The following is a 19,291-nucleotide window of genomic DNA, read 5'->3' on the forward strand; positions in this document are numbered from 1 at the left end:
GTGCCCTGACCGGGAATCGAACCCTGATCGCCTGGATCCTAGGTGGATGCTTTAACTGCTGAGCCACGCCCAGCCAGGCTGTATCTGATAAATTTCTTATCTCCATTTCATTTAGCTCTTCTTCTGGAGAATTCTCTTGTTCTATCATTTGGGGCTTGGTTTTTGTCTCCCCAATTGGCTGCCTGTTTGGATTTGTTTCTATGTATTAGGTAGGTCTGCTACAACTCCCACTCTTTTTGGAGGGTCTCAGGTGCAGGATAATGTCAGATGCTGTTTGTAACTGGCCCTGAGTACCCTGTTTGGATCTTTCAGCAATAAACTGCTTGTGGCTCCCTCTGCTGGGGGTGTGGGTGTTTGGAAAGGACTAACATGTACACCAAGGTCTGCTTCTCCAAGCCTAAGGTACAGAAGCAGATTAAGGAAAGATTCAAAGCATGCCGAGGTCCACATTCGCTTGCAGGTTGTTATTCTCCGTCACTTAATGAGCCTCAGGCTGTAGACCACAGCAAGGCTTAAACTCCACAGGGTGGGGTGAGAGGTTTTCCAATGGGTGGGGCATTTGCTTCCCCCTCAGGCAAAAGCTTCCTGGATGAGAAAGTTGTCCTATGGGGGAACGACTCAGTACAGAAATCTAAGCTCTATCCCCAGAGCCACCAACCCTGGATTCTCCTCAGACAACTCTAGTCCATTCTGCACTCCCTCTGCAGGAGCCCAAGGTGAGTGGCTGCACATGAAACTTTGTGCACTGGCCTTTTAAGAGGGCGCCCGCATTTCCAGCCATCTCTCTCTGGCAGACAGAAATCCAGCTGCTTTTCACAGCCAGATGTTATGTGGGCACCTTTCTCAGTTCTGGTTCTCTGGGCTGGGGAGCCCGGCTTGGAGGTTAGGCCCCAGAGTCCTCAGTGGGAATCCCCCACAGCTAAGATAGCCCTGCAGACTTTAAGCTGCTGCCTGTGGGAGCCCAGCCAGCCCTTGCACGCCTCCACACTTCCTACCAGTCTCTATGTGGTCTCCACTTTTCTTCCCTGATTATGAGGGTGCTCTCAAGCTAGTCTTCAGTTGATTATTCAGGATGTTTTTTCTGCATTTTAGTTGTAATTCCACTTTGGTACTGGGAGAGTGTCAGTGTGGCTTCCACTTAAGCTGCCACCATCTTGGAATTTCCTGATTTTTTCCCTTGGTTTTGTTTGTTTTTAAATAACAAATACTAAACTGGTATGCAAGTGACCTGGATTTTGCAATAACTGTGTGACTACGAACAAAATTTTTTTCATTTTATAAAGAACATTAAACTGGTATCAGGTGACCTGGATTCTGCCAGAACTACGTAACCATGAACTAGTTTAATCTCCTCAATCCTGTTACCTTAAATTCAAACTAAGGGATCTAGATTTAGTGATCTCAAGAAACTGTAGTCAGTTTGGTTCAGTGATTAGAGCATCAGCCCCTGGACTAAAGAGCTCTGGGTTCAATTCCAGCCAAGGGCACAAACCCTGGTTGCAGGCTTGATCCCCGGCCCTGGTGTTTGCAGGAGGCAAACAACCAATGTGCCTCTCTCACATCAATGTTTCTCTGTCTCTCTCTCACCCCTTCCACTCTCTTTGAAAAAGGAATGGAAAAAATATTCTCGGGTAAGCATTAAAAAAAAAAGTCGATTCTATAATTTCAAGATTACACAGGGGGCAATGAAGAATTTTTCAGTTTCATTCAGCTTTTTTTATTTTAATATACCTTTAATGATTTCAGAGAGAGGAAGGGAGAGGGAGAGAAATATCGATGATGAAAGAGTCATCATTGATCAGCTGCCTCCTGCACACTCCCTGCTGTGGATTGAGCCCACAACCCGGGCATTACCAGGAATCAAACCACAGTCTCCTGGATCCTAGGTCAATGCTCAACCACTGAGCCACAACTGGCTGAGCCAGCTTTTTTTTATTCTTATTTTTTTTAATGCTCACCCTAGAATATTTTTTACATTGCTTTCAGAAAGAGAAACATCAATGTGACAGAGACATCTACTGGCTGCCTCCCACACAGTAAGGGCAAAGCCTGCAACCAAAGTATATGCCTTTGGCTGGAATCAAACGCAGGACCCTCTAATCAGTGAGCCAAAGCTGTACCCACTGCACGAAACCAGCTATGGCCAGCTCACTTTATTTAGATTTATGTTATACCCTTTTTTTTTTTTTACAATAATTTTATATTTTTTTACTCCTCTGGGCAGGTTAAGTGACTGGGTGGTGGGAAGGATCTGGTCTCATTTGTTCAGTGGCTTCCCCCCAGCTTGCAGTCCTGGATCCATGCCTCGTTTCATCAGCCATGGATCCTGTCTCGGCTACCTCTGGCCCCGCTACCATAATAAAGGTTGGTTTTGCGAGATGCGCTGCCTGTGGCTGGGCCAGGCCCTGTGGCCACAGGTGGAGCAGCTGCTACACCATCAGCACCCATGGTACCAGGATATTCTTGTCTCCCGCAGTAAGAGCTGTGGCAACGAGCTGGTGCTGGACAGGATGTTCCCAGCGCAGGGAAAGGGACAAGATCTCCTACCAAGAGATGATTGCCTTCCTGCCGCTCTGCAGCCAGCCCAACCCACACAAAGTGCCGATCATGAGGAGTGGGGACAGGGATGACCTGCGGGAGGTGGTAAAGCATTCCTCTGTGGAGTATGTGGTCCAGTGCAAGATTCACAAGGATGTCATTCAAGTCTCTAAGAAGTTCATGGGAGGCATGGCCATTGGGTACTCCAGCTCAAAGCTGACCCTCCATGTAGGCGATGGTTTTGACCTCATGAAACAGAACCAAGATGTTCAGTGGACATATCATCACTGACTTCTCAGACCCTGTGGGCCCTGCTAAGAGCCTGTTCAAAGTCTTCTTAATAGCTCATGAAGACGACCCACAAGGAGGACAGAATCCTCAAGCGCCAAGCAGTGCACCAGTGGCTGTACCTGGACTTCATCAAGGACATGCAGCACTTCAGGTTGCTCGTCTGGTTGTAGGCTATCCCCACCTACCCCAGCGACCAGATCAGCTTCACACTGTGTAGCAAAAACACAAGCACTAACTTACAGGAGCCCTGCAGCAGCTGCCGTAGTAGGTCAACAAATGCAGCTGTGATACCATAACTCTGACCTGCACCCAGCAGTCTTCATCCTGCCTGAGTGTGCCTGCCAGGCCTTGAATTATGTGAGCTAAGCCCAGGTGCCATTGCCTACATTGCCCAGTACCTCAAGCCAGGGAGCCCTGGACAAGACACCTGCCAACACACCCACTAACCAAGTGTTACAGGCGCAGAATGCTGCCCAGTCTGCCCTGCTGGCCTGATTGTCTTTCTCTCACTGTGGTATTCAGCCTCTGAGCCTATACCAGCAGTGTACAGTACCATCTCTGCCCTCTGTCACCCATCACTCAAATACATGTATTTATTTAAAAAATTAAAAATTTTGTTTTTCAATTACAGTTGATATAGAATTACATGTTAGTTTCAGCTGTACAATATGATTAGACATTTATATAACTTACAAAGTGATCATCCCAATAAATCTAGTACCCATCTGACACCACATATAGTTTTAACAATATTATTGACTATATTCCTATGCTGTACTTTACATCCCCATGACTGTTCCATAACTAACAATTTATACTTCTTAATCCCTTCACCTTCTTCACCCATTCTTCTAACCCCCCTGCTATATGGCAATCAACAAAGTGTTCTCTTACCTATGAGACTGTTTCTGGTCTGCTTATTCATTTATTTTTTTAGATTCCACATTTAAGTGAAATCACATGGCATTTGTCTTTCTCTGTCTGACTTATTTCACTCAGCACAGTATCCACTAGGTCCATCCATGTTGTTGCAGATGGCAAGATTTCATTCTTTTTTATGGCTGAGTCATACTCCATTGTATATATGCACAACTTCTTTTTTTTTAAAGATTCTTTATTGATTTTTAGAGAAGGGAAGGGAGAGAAAACATCGAAGTGAGTGAAACATCAATCGGCTGTCTCCTGCACACCCCCTACCAGGGATTGAGCCAACAACCTGGGCATGTGCCCTGACCAAAAATCAAACCAGCAACCATTTGGTGCAACAGACAATACCCAACCAATTGAGCCACACGAGACAGGGCTATGTACCACTCCATTACCCGTTCATTTATTCATGGACATTTACGCTGCTTCCAAATCTCGCCTTTTATAACATGCTGCAGTGCACATAGGGATGCACCTATCTTTTCAACTTAGTGTTTTGAGTTTTTTCAGATAGATACCCAGAAGTGGAACTGCTAGGTACTTCTTTTGTCTCTCAATAAAATCCTCCACTTTATCTTATTTAACTTGGTGTAAGTATTGATACCCCAGCGGTTCTGTTTCATCTTCCATGAAATACCTTTTTCCAACCCTTTACCATCAGTATGTATGTGTCTTTCAATCTGATGTGAGTCTCTTGTAGGCAGCATATGTAAGGGTCTTGTTTTGTTATCCATTCATGTCTTTTGATTAAACAACTTAATCCATTTGCTTTAAAGTAATTTGAGTGCTAGGCAGTCTGACTCAGCAGTTAGAGTGTCAGCATGCAGACTGAAGAGTCCCAGGTTTGATTCGGACCAAAGGCACATACCTCGGTGGCAGGCTCAACCCTCAGCCCCAGTAGGGGCACGAGGGAGACAACCAATTGATGTGTCTCTTACACACAGATGTTTCTATCTTTGCCTCTCTCCCCTTTCCACTCTCTCTGAAAAGCAATGGAAAAAATATCCTCAGGTGAGAATTTTTTAAAAAAGTAATTTGATACATATTTATTACCATTTTTCTACTCATGTCTCTCTTAAATGAGTCACTGGTCAGCTGCCTACTGCACGCCCCCTACTAGGGATTGAGCCTGCAAACCAGGCATGTGCCCAGATCGAGAATCGAAACTCTATCTCCTGGATCATAGGTCAATGCTGAACCGTTGAGCCACGCCAGCTAGGCTATTATTCATACTTTATACCTCTTTTTTTCCTTCTTCTAAATAAAGGCCCTTTAACATTTCTTAGAATACTGGTTTGGTGGTAATGAGCTCCTTTAGCTTTCTTTTGTCTGGGAAGCTATCTGTTTTTTGATTCAAAATTATAGCTAGGTAGAGAATCTTGGTTGCAAGTCCTTGCTTTTCATCAGGTTGAATATTTCTCGCCAATCCATTATGGCCTGCAAAGTTGAGAAACCAGCTGACAGAATTATGAGAGCTACTTTTAGATAACTGCTTTTCTCTGGCTGCCTTTTGTTTAGTTCTCACTCAGCCATAGTCCTCACTGGTTTTTACAGCCTGAAGTTATGAGAACGTCTCTTTGGGGCACTGGAACCCTGGGCTGGGGAGCCTGGTATGGGCCTGGGACCTCTAGCTCCTCAGGTAGACCACCACAGCTGAGTTATTCCTTCTGATATTTACCCACTACACCTAGGTGTGGGACCAGCCCTTTCCACATCTCTGCCCCTCCTACCAGTCTCAATGTTGCTTCGTCTATATATCCTTAGTAATAAATGATGCTTGTTCTGTAATTTAATTGTAATTTTGATGTGATTCTGAGAGAATTCAAGTACCACATTTACCTGCACCACCATCTTGACTGAAACCCACTGAAATGAAGTCTTGAAATTCCTCACTCCTGTCTTTTTTGTTGATGGCACCAAATATTCACAGTAGGGTAGGAGCTGCAATAGAGACTTCGCAATGTGAAGAACATTTTGTGGAAACACTGTAATGATACTCACAAAATCTCACCGAAAGGTTTTCTCTTTATTTGTGACTTGATTCTGTGTATAGTCACATTCCAGATTTTAACATTGTGAAGAAGTCAGTAAAAGCTGATGAGACCAGAGAAGATGTGACTTTAGGTGGTGGACACAAAGCAATATAGAGATCTTGTAACAAGAAATCCACACCTGAAACCTGGAGGTTCATATAAACCACTGTCACCCCAATAAATTAAATTAAAAAAAGAAAAAAAGCTGCTGCTAAGATGTGAAAAGAAAGTAATTATCTTAAGTACCCATGGGGTTACTAAGGGGCCATGCCATTAATGGGGAAGGGAGAACCTGCTGGTCATCAAAGTTCCATGAGAGAAAAAAGCTTAGACCTTGCTGGTCTGTAACCATATGATCCTGGAGCAAATGCTTGCATTTACACGGGACACAGTTTCCTTATTTGCACAATGACTGTGTGGTCAAGTCTACAGAAATATTTTTATCATACTAATGTTCTTATCATTACATTCTTGTTACAACACTGGTATATATAGAGAAGAAATAAAACGATCATGAAAATTTCTGATAATCATGGACAACTGTTAAAAAATAAAGTATTTAATGACCCTTATTAGAGATGGTAAGAAGACCTTATTCTGGACCATCGCAATAGATCTAGAGACCCTATGAATGGATTTCACAGTGGGAGCCAGAGACAGGGTTCAACTCTGAATACAGCATGAGCAAGTGGGACTTTATAGCTAAAGAAAAGGATAGGAGACAGTGAATAAAAATTACTAAGAGGAAACATCTTAGTCTCCTAAGGGGAGTTATGGCTAAACTGACCTAACACAATTTTGCTGAAAACACGTCAGGGTGATCAGACTTTTTATTTGTGGGATCTGAAGGATGAGGAGCCTGATCAGATCTTGAGAGTGGGGGTTCAGGTTAAACTGCTTTAGCAGGGTTCTTGCTAAAACTGGATTTTTACAACGAAGTGCCCAAATGTGCTGAGGAGAAGATGGCTCTGACTAAAATTTGTTTCAGCAAAGAATGTTTGTAAAAACCTATACTATAAGCAGTAGTGGTGCAAGGGGTACCCAAAGCAAAAGAATTGGAACTTCACTAGGCTGGCATGACTCAGTGGCTGCACATCAACCTATGATCCAGATCACGGTTCGTTTCCCAGTCAGGGCACATGCCTGGGTTGCAGGCTCGATCCCTAATAAAGGGTGCAAAGGAGGAAGCCAAACAATGACTATCTCATCACTAATGTCTCTCTCTCTCAACCCCATTCTTCCTTTCTCTGAAATCAATAAAGACATATATTTTTAAAAATAATTGGATCTTCAATCCGGTTGGTCTTCTGCCTCCAACCATTCCATGGTAACTATTCTTGGCATTGTACTTCTAATCCGCTATTGTGCTGTACTGTTTGTTTCAACAGTCAGTCGTCTTTGGATATTGATCTGTCTTGAAAATCCTCTACTCTATCAGCTTTGGCAACATGCAAAATGCAAAATGAGGTCATTCAGCTTCCATGCTGGGTCTCCTTTTCTGCCTTCATCACTGTCATTTACAGAGTCTGTTTGTCCAGCCCTGGTGATTCTGAGATGCTGCCTCACCCAACTAGGAGACCACACAAACCATTTCCAGTGGCTTTTCGATACAAACAGCCTGTGCTGGTTCTTGTTTCGGGCTTTCCTCAAATCTCTCAAAGGTTCACAAACTCCAATCAAGCAGCATCTGGTTTTGGTATGCCCCATACCTCTTGATAAGTGGCCCTAGGCCAGGCACTAGGGGTAGCTTGCCTTGGTTTGCAGACTGGCCTCTCCTGGGCACCACCAAGCCCAGCACAAGTAGCAGCTATCTGCATATTGCTTTGTAGCTTATGCTGGGTGGCCACTGACAGGAAACAAGTGTCAGCTGATCTTGACCTGCAACTCGCAAGAGGCCTAGAGCTAGCATAGCAAGTGGCCAGCTTCAGACTACACCTGAGCACTACCCAACCGCCTAACCACCTCCACCAGAGACATACTCAAAGGGCAGAATTACTGGGAACCAGAACCCTGCTGAAGTGAGTCTTGCTCTGTGGGGTATGACAGCTCCTCCCCTGTCGTCACCGTCATTCCTTGCAGCCAATCGGACTGAGAGGTAAATCTCTCCCAGTGATGTCCTGACAGTAATCAAGACTCAACTACAACAGATGGGCGCACCTGGAGCACCCAGATCAGGTGACTGGGGAGGCGATGCTGTGCCACTGGGCTCTATAGAACACCTACTACATGAGATCACTCTACCAACACTGGGAGACGTAGCGGTGCTGCATGATACATAAAATAAACAAAGGGAGGCAGCCAAAATGAGACAACAAAGAAACAAGTTCCAAATCAAAGAACAGAACATAAATTTAGAATAAAAAAAAAGATTGACTAAATGGAAACAGAAAAAATACCAGATGCAGAGTTCAAAACACTGGTTATAAGGATACTCAATGATCTCAGTAAGAACTTCAATAAAGAGACATAAACAGAAAAAATAGAGATAGAAAACAAAAAAGAACCAATCAGAAATGAAGACTATGATAACTGAAATGAAGAGTACATTACAGAAAATCAACAGTAAATGAAGCAGAGTATGAAATCAGTGATTTGGGAGATAAGGGAGCAGAAAACAATCAGAAAAGGAAACATAAGTAAAGAATCCCACCCAAAAATGAGGATAGTTTAAGGAGCCTCTGAAACAACTTCAAGCATACCAACATTCTCATCATGTGGCTCTCAGAAGGAGAAGAAAAAGAGCAAGAAATTGAAAACCAATTTGAAAAGACAACAGAAAACTTCCCTAACCTGGTGAAAATAAACTTACAAGTCCAGGAAGCGCAGAGAGTCTCAAACAAAATGAACCCAAAGAGGTTCACACCCACACACATCATAACTAAAATGCCAAAGGTTAAAGACAAAGAGAGAATCTTAAAAGCAGCAAGAAAAAGCAGTTAGTTACCTACAAGAAAGCACCCATACGACTGTCAGCTGATTGCTCAACAGAAACTCTGCAGGCCAGAAGGGATGGGCATGGGCACAAAATACTCAAAGTAATGAAAAGCCATGACCTACAACCAAAATTACCCAGCAAGGCTATCATTTAGAATTGAAGGTCAAATAAACAGATTCCCAAGCAAGAAAAAGCTAAAGGAGTTCATAACCACCAAACAAGTATTACAGGAAATGTTAAAGGGTCTTCTTGAAGAAGAAAAAAGAAAGAAAAAGATCAAGAACAGAAACAATAAAATGGCAATAAATACATATCTATCAACAATTGAATCTAAAAATGAAAATAAAAGAAAGCAGAACAGAAACAGACTCATACATAACTGAGAACATTTTGATGGTTGCCAGATGGGAGGCAGGTTGCAGGGATGAGTGAAAAAGGTGAAGGAATTTAAAGTACAAATTATTCATAGCCCATGAACAGACAATAGACAGGTAAAGGCCTGGTATGGGGTGGGATATGGGTGGAGGGTGGTAGAGGGGGACAAAAGGGGTGAAATGTAGGACATCTGAAATGCTTTCAACAATAAAATAAATTTAAAGTAAATAAAAATTAAATTTTTTAAAAGATCAAAAATAGGAATGAAATGGCAATAAATATATATCTATCAACAATTATTTTAAATGTAAATGGATTAAATGCTGCAATCAAAAGACTTACGGTGGCTGAGTGGATAATAAAACAAGACCCTTACATATGCTGTCTACTAGAAATTCCCTAGTCCAGTCAGCATGGCTCAGCGATTGAGCATCAATCTACGATCCAGGATATTGAGGTTCAATTCCCAATCACGGCACATGCCTGAGTTTTGGGCTTGATCCCCAATAGGAGGCATGCAGGAGGCAGTCCATCAATGACTCTCTCATCATTGATGTTTCTTTCTCTCTTCCTCTCTCTGAAATCAATAAAGACATATTAAAAAAAAATCCCTTTAGATCAAAAGAGAAACACAGACTGAAAGTAAAGGGATAGAAAAAGATATTTCATAGAAATGGAACAAACAAAAACGCTGGGGTAGCAACACTTATACCAGACACAATAAACTTTAAACAGAGGCTTTAACAAGAGACAAGGAAGGACCCAGCAATTCCACTTCTTGGTATTTATCTGAAAAACCCAAAACTTAGTACTAAATCCCTATGTACACTGTAGCATTATTTACAATATGCAAGATATGGAAGCAATGTAAGTGTCCATCAATAGATGAGTGGATAAAGAAGTGGGGCATATATACAGTGGAGTATGACTCAGTCATAAAAAAGAACAAAATATCATCATCTGCAACATGGATGGGCCTAGAGGATACTGTGCTGAGTGAAATAAGTCAGAGAGAGGAAGACAAATGCCATGTGATTTCACTTAAATGTGGAATCTAAAGAAAAAAAATAAATGAAGCAACCACAAACAGACTCAGATACAGAGAACATTTTAATAGTTGCCAGGCAGGAGGGAGGTTTACAGGGATGGGTGAAAAAGGTGAAGGGATTAAGAAGTATAAATTGTTAGTTACGGAATAGTCATGGGGATTTAAATTTAAAGTACAGCATAGGGAAATAGTCAATTATATTGTTATAACCATGTATGATGTCAGATGGGTACTAGATTTATCAGAGTAATGACTTGAGAAGTTACATTAATGCTTCATCACTGGGTTGTAAACCTAAAATATAAAATTCTGAATCAACTGTAATTGAAAAATAAAAATATATTAAAAATGTATATGGAGAACAAAAAAATTATGCTGTACACCTAAAACTAGTAAAATGTTATGTCAATTATACCACAATTTAAAAATCTAAAAGTGATGTCACCAATTAAATTCAAATCACTAACAGAAAAAATATCAAAATTTCTGAACACTTACTATATATTAGACACTTCCTTTCACTTTTGAGATAAGTATAATAATTAACAGTTTTATATGAAAGGAAACTGAAGCTGAGAAGTTTAATTAACTGACCCAGTATAAGAAAGCTAGTTACTGGTGAGCCTGGCATTCAAATCTACGTATGTCTCCTACTGAAACCTATGTCCTTTCCAATACTACCAAGCTCTGAGAATTTATAGGCACTCAAATTATGAATATAAGGTACAATACAAACATTATGAAGTTAGTCACTCTACCAGAAGATAATAAAATGTTCAAGGCCCAGAAAAGATGAGAGTATTATGGGTATGGTTTTTCTTAAACGCATAAAATTTCCTGTATCTAGGACTAGTGTCAATTTTTTGCAATGAGGAGAGAAATGTTACCAAAGAGAAAATGTGTTCAATTAGCAAAGTTTTCAACCTGTAGCTCTGCCAAAGACAAAAGACAAAATACTTTTTCGTAAAATTTATTGTCAGTTGACTTACTTGTCACACAACACATTACAGCAACAGAGAAACTTTCCCCATTGGGGGAAAAAAATTAACATGTCTTATCAGCAAGTTTCGACACAAATAAAATCCTGGAATAACATTTGGCAGAAAAGTAGGGCAATTTGGAATCTTAAACAACAAATCTGGAATACTTAAACAACAACTGGTAATTTTTGTTGTTGTTGTTAATATTCACTTGAGGATATTTTTTCCATTGATTTTTAGAGAGAGAGTGAAAGGGAGAAGGGGAGAGGGAGAGAGAGAAATATGGATGTGAGAGAGACACATCAATTGGTTACCTCCCACTAGCACCTCCACCGGTACTGGGAGCGAACCTGCAACCCACGCACTTGCCCTTGACCAGGAATCAAACCCTCCGCCCTTTGGTGGGCCTGCCAATGCTCTAAACACTGAACAACGGTGGCCAGGGTAACTACTGGTAATTTTTTGGCATTTAATAAATATTTTGAGCCCAGCCGGGCGTGGCTCAGCGGTTGAGTGTTGACCTAGAATCCAGGTGATCGGGGTTCGATTACCGGTCAGGGCACATGCCCGGGTTTCGGGTTCGATCCCCAGTCGGGGGCGTGCAGGAGGCAGCCAATCAATGACTCTCCTCATTGATGTTTCTATCACTCTCCCTCTCCCTTCCTCTCTCTGGAATCAATAAAGATATGTTTAAAGAGAATGAGTGAATGAATGAATGAATGAATATTTTTGACAGCAAAGATTTGCAAACTAATTAACACTACTTTATCTGAAAACACTTATAAAAGTCTTAATTTTTTCCTAAGCAACCTCACAGGAATTATGTAAATACCTTCATAAGTGAATGATTTTCACTAATATCTTTGTCAATGTATTTGTTGTAGTTATAAAGCTTTACTGTAACCTTATTTTCTTATTCTGAAATATGAGACATTTCAAATTTCAGCAACAGATAACATGTTTTTCTCAAAATAATACGAAAACGAAAAATATGGTCTTAATACTTAGGAAGAAGAGTTCAAAAAAGCACATGAAGTCATTATTAAAAGTGTAATTAAAGCCTTAGGTTAAGTTAAAATTGTGATGGCAAAATCTGTCCTTTCAATATTTTTCACCAACCAAAAAATGCAAGATAAGTCATCACCTTCATAAATAAGAATTTATTTTTTTCCTAAAGCACTGTGACATAAGGCCACCTTTCTACCAAAACCCTTCCCACGAGTATAGAAAGATAAATTTTTCAGGAAAATTGGCAGAATACGAAACGTCAAGCCTCAGCAAAACTCAAATCCACACAGCACTTTTATCTTCTTCTAGGCAAGGAGACCAATTAAAAAATGCGAAAGTAGCCCAGCCTGCGGGGCTCAGTGGTTGAGCATCAACCTGCGAGCCAGGAGATCGAGGTTAGGTTTCCAGTCAGGGCACATGCCCGGGCTGCAGGCTCCATCCCCAGCAGGGGGCGTGCAGGAGGCAGCCGATCAAAGACTTCATCAGTGATATTTCTATTTCTCTCCCCCTCTCCCTCTCTGAAATCAATAAACGTGGGTTTTTTTTAAAAGTGTGAAAGTATGGTAATAAAAGATCTATGTTAAGTGCAATTTAAAGTAGGGGGAAAATGCTGCCAGGGGAACAAGTAACATGTTTCCTTTCAACTACGAGTTTTGTTTGAATTAAACAGATCTACCACTGCACGTTAACAGGCAAAAAGGACAGCGTGCACTAGTGTACTTCAGTCAACACAGCGCTCCCAAGAGGTGTTCCTTCTAACACAGGCATTCTGTTCAGGCTCAAATGTCTTCCAAAGTTCCTCAACAGTTAACTTAATGTCATCTGTGCAGAAATTACTTCAAAATATTCTTGCCAGGCTTTCTTCAAGTAATCCGTACTTTCCTAATTTGATTTACACAGACCCAACTACGGAATTCCCTATCCACTCGCCGCCACCTCCTTTCTCCGGATGGGCCACTAACCACAAGAGCTACAACCAATTATCAACATTTTTTCCTTTTTTTCTTTTGTTAAAGAATGCTTTCTAAGAGCCTAAATTATCTAGCTGCCAGAAGGCAACTTAAAATCGGAGATATGGAGGGAGTTATAAAGGGCCTCTTGTAGGGAGCATGATTTAAAGCAAACAAAATAGGAATGTAACTATTCCGAAGGAGCAGGCTTTTGGCCTGTCAGTCTACCTTATTCCTGTTAAAAACACTAATTACAAGCCACGATAATATCGAGGCTAAACCTTCCGCTTTTACAGGTTTCGCATTAACTTCCCGTGACCCCTTAAACCAACCACTCAAAGCCACACTCCGTTCAACTCTCGGCCCAACCCCTTCCACTCCGCCCCCAACCTCAGTTTCTCGCGCCTCCCTCCTCCAGGCCCCGCGTCTCACCGGGGCCCACCCTCCGCCGGTGTCGGGTCGCCACCGTCCCCACCCGGGCCTTCCTCCCACCGTGCCTTTCCTTCCCGGGCGGCCTCCAGCCTCCAGCCACCTCCCCTACGGCTCCGACCTGCCGGCCGACGCTTCCCCGCGCTTCCAACATGTCCCCAAGCGCCCCTCCAGGCCCCCCCAGAGCACGCAACGGCCGAGCCTGAAAATGGCGGAAAGGCCCCCGCCAGCTGCGGCGAGCTGTCCCGCGCTGCCCCGCACTCACCTTCGGCGCAGAGCAGAGCCCTTGACGAATGGCGAGCCAAGGTGGCCTGCTCACCGCGGGGAAGGTCTCTCCTGCCGGCCTCCTCTCTCCACCCCTCTCAATCCCTCTCCTCCAGAAGAGCAGCCGCCATCTCCCCGGATTAGCCACCAAGCGCACGCCGAGCGTCAGCACGCACCGGCGTACGGCTTACGTCACGCGCGCCTGGGCCCCAGGCTCTAGGCCTGGACCTGCGCATGTGCGGAGGCGAGGCGGGGCCTGGCCGGCCCGCGCGGCCCGTGGAGCGCTCCCTTTGTTCCGGCGGGGGGGCGGGCTCGCCGGGGGGCGGGGGGCCCCGGTCTGGCCCTGCTGGCTATCTCCGCGCGTGGGCCAGCCTTGCTGTCGAAAGTGCCGTTCTCCAAAATTTGAATGAGAACTTTGTTCTGGCCCGGCGGGCGTGGCTCAGCGGTGGAGCGTTGCCCTGCGGTCCGGGGACTCGCGGCTGGGCCCCGGGTCACGTGCCCGGTTGCCCCGGTTGCGGCTGGGTCCCCAGGGCGGGGCGTGGGGGGCGGTGGATGGGTCACTCGCTCTTCGTTAATGTTTCTCCTTCTTCCTCTCCCTTCCCCCCTCTCTGAAATCAATATATATGAAGAGGTTTTTGGTCTGAAATAATGTTTTTTTAGTAATTTTGTTCCGTATTAGGTTATGTGGACAACCATGCTGGAGAGTCAAGTTGTGGACAAGGCACTTGACCTTGCACAGTCTGCGTTCATCTGAAATGGTGGCTCCTACCAGAAACTTAAAGCACCTGGGTCCAGCGCGCAGTTGCCGGGAAGGGGCCTCCAGGGTGGAGTCTGCTCCCGGACCGAGCCCCGTGCAGCCCTCATGGAAAGTCCCACAGGCGCGGGGAAGCCACGCCGCGGCCACGCTCCCGGGAGGGTACGCCCACCAAAGGCTGGTGCAGGAACAGTCACGGCAGCCCTCTGCGTGCGACCGAACGACGATCGCCAAATCCCCATCGGCAGCTGTGCAGGTCGCCTGCGGTGTGGCCCTAGGAGGACCGTCCCCACAGCCACAGGAAAGTTACCACCAGCGCCGCCGCCTGGGCGAGAGCACGGCCGCTGTCAAGTCACAGTCGAGCAAAACTGTCACCAAATGCCAGAGGACGCCGGGTCAGCCCACTTACAGGCACATGCAGCTCAGAGCACAGCTTCAAAACAAGCAAGCTGTCTTCTGACTTCTGGGAGATGCCTTGGCAACATGAATCCAAGAACCTTAGTACAGCCCTGCCGGCCGCCGGCATCCAGCACCAGCCTAGGACCCGGGCGGCGGGCAGCCGGCGGGCTCCGCCCCCTGCGCCCCGCCGCCTGAGCCCCGCCCCCTGAGCTCCACCCCCTGCGCCCCGCCGCCTGAGCTCCGCCCCCTGCGCCCTGCCGTCTGTGCCCCTCCGCCTGAGCGCTGCCGCCTGCTCTCCGCCTCGCAGGGGCTGCAGGGGACGCCTATGGCTCCTCACCCATGTTTCTCTCCCCCCTTCAGCTCTCTGAAAATAATGCATTTTTTAAATCTTAATATAATTGTCTTAACTGCTATACTGTACAGCAGAAACTAATACAAAATAATGAATGTAAAAAGTTTAAGAGTCTTAAAAATACATGTTACTTTTTACTCTAATCCTTCTAAAAATCTATCCTAAGAATAGTCTCTGAAATGTGAAAAAGATTTGTGAACAAACCTGTCAGTAAGGTAGTATTAATGATAGGAGAGGCAAAAAAAGGGAAGCAACTTAAATGTCCAACATCAGAGAATAGTTACGTAATAGCACATTGTTAATGTAAGAAACATTCAAATCTGTGAAGAATTTTTGTGTTTATTTGAGCAAAACTGTCACCAAATGCCAGGAAACAGAATCTAACCAGGTTGAGAGACTGCTCCAGAGAATGGCAGTTTTGTACACTGTTTTATACATTACAATCAAGAGAGGTAAGTGGGTTACATGAAATCCTCTGGTGATAGATTAGGGAGGCGGGAGAAAGCAAAGCAGGAAACCTCTGGGATTGGATGAAAAGTAAAACGATAGACACACACTTCTTTTACTTACAAGGGTGCAGGACAGTTAACAGTCAACAATTAACTCAGTAACAATGAGGGGATTTGTGGTCCCTGCAGAGCGGTGGCTGTGCTTTGAGGGGTCTGGAAAAAGGAAATTTCTTGGACATTCCAAAGATATGTTATCACAGATGCAAAAAGACAATAGACAGGCTCAGTTAAGGTAAAGATTGACCTTTGTCAGGGAAGATGCCAGCCTAGGACATGACTACCCACCATAAACTGCTTTTAGTTAAAATGTTTTCATTTCAGACCATCCTTTGTGGTTACTTTAAGTCTCTGAGTTTACAAGGCCGCCATGCAGGCCTTTTCTAAGCTAGTCAGGTTAGCATGTGGCCCCTTTTGTCCATATCATACAACAATACTATGCAGACATTAGTATCTAGTACAAAATAGTTATGACATCACAAATGCTTATAATCTAGCTTTAGTGGGGCATGAATGTGAGCAAATGTAAATATCTACACGTAATGAGTAATAACTAAAGAAATAAAATGGTGGGATTAAGGATAACTTTTCTTCAAAAATGTTTTACTTTTGTAATCACTAAGGGGGAAAGAGTGTTGTTGTTTTTTAATATATTGTTATTGGTTTCAGAGAGAGAGGAAGGAAGAGGGAGAGAGAGAAATATCAGTGATGAGTCATTGATCAGCTTCCTCCTGCACAACCCCTGCTGGGAATCAAGCCTGCAACCTGGGCATGTGCCCTGACCGGGAATCCAACTTCGATCTCCTGGATCATAAGGTCAATGCTTAACCACTAAGCCACGCTGGCCAGGCTATTTTTTTAAAGAAGTAACAGGTTACTGACATTGTATGCTGTTATTATTAAATGCATTTCTATTTGTTACCAGTTACAATATCCAATTTCATGTCCATTGCTTAACATCACACATCACTTGGGGAATCTTTCCATTTTTCCTTTTGTTTGTATTAGACTTGGAAACCACTGGGTGTTATTAATAAATATTAGGATCCTACAACTCCCCAGGAGACAGGAGTTTAGTCTTCCTTCCCCCAATTCCAGGAAGGCAGGGATTACCATAAACTTGAAAACAACAGCAAAGATTTGGGAAAGCAAGAATCTTACTCCAGGCTAGTATTAAAAACAAAATTTAACTGAGTAAACTTTAAAGATCTTATTGGCTTTACTCAATGATTCATAAATTTGGCAGCATCCAATCTAGCAGACAGAAAGGAGCTTCAAGGAGCTATACAAAATGAAAGACTTGTAGGCAGACGTGAGTAGAAACAAGAAATTATACCAGGCAAAAAAGCAGGTTGGTTAATGGCATAGGCACTTTCCTTCAGACAGGGGTAGCGAACGTCTTGGCCCTGCCAAACAAAAGCAGTACCTGCCACCACATTAAAGTTGAGTTAATTGACCAAATGTAGAAGGCTAATTTTTAAGTTGATAATTTTGTATGGCCCTCAAATGATGTTATAGACATACAAGGATGGTGACTGCAGCATTATTTGTATTAGCAAAAATTAAAAGTAACCTAAGTACTACCAACAGAGGACTCATTAAATAAATGACTGTTCAACCATACAGCAGAAAACTGAGAAGCTATTAAAAAGACAAAGGTTATGTCTATATGTGGACTAAAAAGGAAAAGTGTCAAGATATATTGTCACAAGAGAAGAAAGATAAAAGTTTGCATGGTATCCTACTTGTACAGGAATAAAAAAAGTGCATGGACGTATTATTTCACATATGTATCTTTGGAAGGACACACAGGGAACCTGTAAGAGTGGCTGCCTCCAAAGAGGTGATAGGGTGAGAGAGTATCTTTTCACTGTTTTCCCTTTTGTAACTTGAGACAGAAGAGCTGTGGTTTCCCCAGCCCTGAATTTGCTATAAAAGGTAAGTTTGTAACTAGGAGGGACAATAGCAGGTTGGTACTGCAAGAGTAGGCATTGAAACTATGCTGAAGGGAAGCCAGCAGGTGAGCATCCAGAGTCCACATGTCTGTAAGTGGAAGGCACTTTCTTATCCAAGTTGAAGTAAACTGACCTGAATTAGAAGGCAAGTTGAGTTCTCAAATGTCCCTTTAGGTAGTACAATGCTTACCTCTTTTGTGTCTGTTTACTCAAGTATCTAATTTTGACTTTAAGTCAAATTTTTAAAAAATTAAGTGTTACACATTGATAGAATTTTTTTATTGCTTTTGGGAGAGGGGGGAGAGAAGCATCGATCTGTTGTTCCACTTATTGGTGCATCATTGGTTGATTCTTGTATGTGCCCTGACTGGAGACTGAACCTGCAACCTTGGTGTACTGGGATAAGGCTCTAACCAACTGAGCTACCTGGCCAGGGCTTATACATTTTTTTTTCCAGTTTATATTTTATATATTTTACATATACAGTCTTATATAATTGTCCAGATTTAAATATAACACTTTATAATTTTTCCAGTGGTGTGAACTTTTAAGATCTACTCTCTTAGCAAATTTCAAGTGTACAGTATAGTGTTTAGTATAGTCACCATGCTATAAATTACTTCCCCAGGACTTATAACTGGAAGTTTGTACATCTGACCACCTTCACCCATTTTCCCCCATCCCCTACCCCCTAATTTCTCACCTCCAGCAACCACCCATCTGTTCTGTCCTTGGGACTTGTTTTTTAATATATTTTCATTGATTTCAGATAGAGGGAAAGGGAGAGAAACATCAATGATGAGAGAGTGATTGATCAGCTGCCTCCTGCACGCCCCCTGCTGGGGATCAAGCCTGAAACCTGGGCATGTGCCCTGACAGGGAATCGAACCTCCATCTCCTGGATCATAGGTCGATGACCAACTGCTGAGCCACACCAGCTGGGCTAGGAGTTTGGTTTTTTTTAAGATTCAACATATAACTGAGATCATAAGGTGTACTGTAGGAGCTCCAACTCCAGGAATGCCATGCTGTACTTTGCTAGCCTAAAAAACACACATGGAGGACCAGAGAGTAAAGACATAGCCTTTATTGCCTACACAATGGGGAAGACCTGATGGCAGCTGGTCTGGTGAGTTTCTGAGCTTGGCCAGGGTCAGACAGGGGCTTAACTAGCAGAGGGGAGGAGGAGGGAACCATGCTGGGGACAGCCTGTGTGCCAGACAAGGGCAGAGAGAGAGTCCGCTGAAGCTTGTTAGCTGTCAAGAACATGGGAACCACCCAGATCTGTGCTGCTTTTCTCCTTGTGACCACTGGCCAAGCAGACAACTTTCCAGTGACTGGGACGGGGAATTGGGCTATATCCTTGCCTGATCCCACATACAGTACTTGTCTTTCTCTAACTTATTTCACTTATCATAATGCCCTCAAGGTCCATCCAAACCAAGATTTTTTGTAAGCCATTTAATTCCTGAACAAAGCTCACTAGTTTTAATAGGCAATATTCCATTAACACATAACCGTAACATGCTGAGCCATTTCTCTACCGG

At 43.5% G+C, this 19,291-nt stretch overlaps 1 protein-coding gene and 1 pseudogene across 1 annotated transcript in view; one reads left to right on the plus strand and one right to left on the minus strand.

The window, feature by feature from the left end:
• The window catches only part of WDR33 (WD repeat domain 33), a 102,175-nt gene extending 88,247 nt beyond the window's left edge, over positions 1–13,928 (minus strand). The window contains exon 1 of the mRNA XM_016201703.2: positions 13,780–13,928. The gene's annotated coding sequence lies outside the window, so the exon portion shown is untranslated. The remainder of the gene's footprint in view (positions 1–13,779) is intronic.
• Positions 2,320–3,195, plus strand: LOC107528564 (spermidine synthase pseudogene; annotated as a pseudogene).
• Positions 13,929–19,291: the final 5,363 nt, after the last annotated feature.

This window comes from Miniopterus natalensis, chromosome 8, assembly GCF_054644295.1.
Source record: "Miniopterus natalensis isolate mMinNat1 chromosome 8, mMinNat1.hap1, whole genome shotgun sequence".
Classification (NCBI taxonomy): Eukaryota; Metazoa; Chordata; class Mammalia; order Chiroptera; family Miniopteridae; genus Miniopterus; species Miniopterus natalensis.